Source organism: Myotis davidii, unplaced genomic scaffold, assembly GCF_000327345.1.
Source record: "Myotis davidii unplaced genomic scaffold, ASM32734v1 scaffold46, whole genome shotgun sequence".
NCBI classification, from domain to species: Eukaryota; Metazoa; Chordata; class Mammalia; order Chiroptera; family Vespertilionidae; genus Myotis; species Myotis davidii.
Window position 1 is genome coordinate 7318989 of NW_006383006.1, and position 3593 is coordinate 7322581.

At 38.2% G+C, this 3593-nt stretch overlaps 1 protein-coding gene across 1 annotated transcript in view; it reads right to left on the bottom strand.

The window, feature by feature from the left end:
* Nucleotides 1–3593, bottom strand: part of FAM98B (family with sequence similarity 98 member B) — a gene marked incomplete at its 3' end in the record, with an annotated part of 76698 nt that overhangs the window by 2831 nt on the left and 70274 nt on the right. The gene's annotated exons all lie outside the window — the stretch shown is intronic.

Genomic DNA, 3593 nt, shown 5'->3' on the forward strand with positions numbered 1-3593 from the left:
AATATTTAAGGACATGAAAGTATCAGAATGACAGGATGAATACTGAAAATATAAATGCAATGTATGACAAATATTATTTTTAAACACCTAGGAAAATATTTCTAAAACTTAAAGGCTTGTTTTCTATTGTTTAAATGTGTCTAGCATATTCTGTAACAAATGTAGTACCCATCATACTAAGAAACTTTTTTAGCAAAACATTAATATACTTAAACTACAGACCTTAAATTAAAATCATATCTACTCATACAACAACTCTGGACTTTCCATTGCTACTAGTTTGGTAATGGACTATCCAATAAAAGATTGTATTTTTAAGCACATTTTTATTTCACAAGTATGAAGTATATGTGATAACATGTGGCTATAATGAGGTCAGAGATGAAAATAATGACTATAACCCAAGATAGTACTGCAAAGAGATACAATTGTTCTCAGTGATTTATTCCTCTCTTATGAGAAACTTAGGTTTACTAACGTTCAATGATACTAATTATTATAAAAAAAATACTTGATGTCCTTCCTTAACCATGCTTTATAATACTTTAAAGGATAAATCAAGAGTTTGGTTTAAGCCGAGACCGGTTTGGCTCAGTGGATAGAGCGTCGGCCTGCGGACTGAAGGGTCCCAGGTTCGATTCCGGTCGGGGGCATGTGCCTTGGTTGTGGGCACATCCCCGGTGGGAGTGTGCAGGAGGCAGCTGGTTGATGTTTCTCTCTCATCGATGTTTCTAGCTCTCTAGCTCTCTCCTTTCCTCTGGTAAAAACTCAATAAAATATATTTTAAAAAAAAAAGAGTTTGGTTTAAGACCCCAGACTTCTATAGGAAGGCTCTACTCTACATGCCCATGAACAGAGAAAGACAGCTGTGAGGAGGGTGCCTCCCCACCAACCACAGCCAAGGGTAAGCCAAAGCTTCCTGCTAGTCTCTTTCAGAAAAGAAGGTGAAACAGGAACTGCCTCAACCAAGCTGACCTATGAATCAGTTAGGTTCTACTTCTATCGATCTTCTAACCAAAACTATGTTTTAGTAATTTATGTCATGAAGAAAAGACAAAAAGTACAACATTCTCACTGTGGGACAAGGTTCAACGTATGTAAACATCCTTTTAAGGTAGGCAATAATGCCCTAATTATCAAATCCAAAAAATTGCTTTTCTTGGTTGTCATTCTCATTGGTCTCTCCACCAAACATGCTACGTTGGTGGGTATACGAGGATGCTGCTCCAAGAACTGATCATAAGATTGCTCTCAAAAAGATGTTCTAACATTTCCTCTGTTCATATCTGTCCCCCTGAAAAAGTCCCAGAAAGAACCCATCAATGTTCCTCCTGAATGCCTTGGTTTCCAATACAGTTCTGTTCTATATCACTTTAGTAGCCTCTTAGAAGTATTTTGAAAATATGGAGTTCAAAAGTACATTCTGCCACATGGGTATTTTAGTATAGTAAATTAGGAACACTGACTTAGCCACAGGACCACATACAGGTTATACATGGTAGCAGCACTGGTTTGATTAAAGTTACTACCATGCGCATTGACACCACATAAGGTGTACTGGGATGGGCATGTGAACACTTTCCACCCTGGAATAATATGATTTAAAAATGTCTTCTTGGTTTTACACTATGTCCAAAGGGATACTATTGGGTTGAGTTGTATTTGCAATAGAGAGAAAAAGCCATTAGGTTAAGCATATGATTCAGAAGAAAGGGGATGGAAGAATGATGGTAGATACTTGCTGGGGAGGTATGCTGAATGCTGTCATCCTTTGGTTTATCCCAAACTAACCTTGGGCTTCTACATACACTGGCTTTGTTTGACCCTCTTATTTTCCCCTGAAGGTTTAATTAAGTTCGACCATATTCTGTCAACTGTTTTAGTTTCAGTGGAATCTTGTATTTCTGGCTTAGTATAACAAGAAATTGTTCCCTCAAATGTAGAAAAAAAAAAGGATTGCCTCAAATAATTAGACTGTAAATTATAAACTCAGAAAACGGATGGACAATTTCAATTAAAGATGTAGAACTCTAATTGCTGTAAGAGTAAATAATCTGATGCAAGATACTGAGTAACATACAGGGTGGGGAAGAAGATTTACAGCTGTTCATATGGACAATAATGCAATAATCCTATATGATAAAAGGGTAATATGCAAAGCGATTGAATGGTGGAACGACCAGTGGCTATGCAGGAGCTGCCCCCTGGTGGTGAGTGTGCTCCACAGGGAGAGACCCACTCAGTCAGAAGCCGTTGGTGGCGGGAGCACCTCCACAGCAGTCAGACATTCCCCGAAGGCACCTGGACTGCAAGAGTGCACAGGCCTGGCCGAGGGACACCACCCCCACCCCTGCCCCCCGCACGTGTGCATGAATTTCGTGCATTGGGCCTCTAGTTAATAAATAATAGTATAAGAATAAACTCTTGTGTTTTGCATATTCACAACTATAAACCTTTGCCCCCACCCTGTATTTAAAGACAGGACACTTTCAGAAGATGAGAAGGTTGGTCTAAAATGGAAGTAGGAGGCATGAACACTAGTGTCTAACTGAGCAATGATTAGGCAAACTGACTTTATAAACAACCATCCATCTGGCAAAATATCCTGCATCAAGGACATATTTCTCCTTATACTGAGTGAAAACCGATATTTTAAAATTACCCAAATCTATTACTTCTGCTCTTTTGTAAAGTCTATCATAGGCTGCTCTATCTAAGTGAAGCGTACTTTCTAGTTGAGCAACAAGTACTTCAGATTAGTTTATTGTTGTTAAAGTAAAAATTTCAGACTCTACTCTATGAACTTAAGACCAAGCTTGTCAGGGAAATTGATCTATACGATGAGTCAGGAAACTTCCAAGAGATTCAGTAATTTGCCCACAGTGATTCCTCTAAGTAAATGAGCCCAGATTTGTATGATTCCAAAGCATGTACTGTTCCCTTTACACCAAGGATATAGGGAATCTGTCAGTACTGAAACAATTCATGTTTTCATTGACAAAGAATGATTGATTACATTCTTAGAAAGAAATAATTCTTCCTAAAGCTATTGATAAAATAATTTTTAATTCCTCTAATTCAGATAAAACTTTGGTTTAATTAATGAACAGAGAGATTCAAATGAACATGCACTCACAAAACTAAGCCTAGATGGACTGAAGCCCTTACACCACTGTCTTTTCTAGTGCACCAGGACATAAAGGAAAAATGGATTAATATCTGTAAAAACAGCATCAAATTGAAAAGGGAACTCACTGTATGGGAGACCATACAGTGGGGCCTTGACTTACGAGTTTAAATCATTCCGAGACCGAGCTCGTTAAGGAGCTCGTTAACTCAAATTACTCTACCAACTCAATGCAAAAAATTGGCCGAGAGACAGCTGGTATCTCAAAAAACTCGTTAGTCGGGACACTCGTAAGTCAAGGCCCACTGTATTTGCCAATGATATATCTGATAAGGGGTTAATTTCCAAAATATATAAAGTTGTCATACAACTCACCAAAAGGAAGACAAACAATCCAATAAAAAAAAAATGGGCAGAGGACCTAAACAGACACTTCTCCAAAGAGGACATACAAATGGCCAAGAGA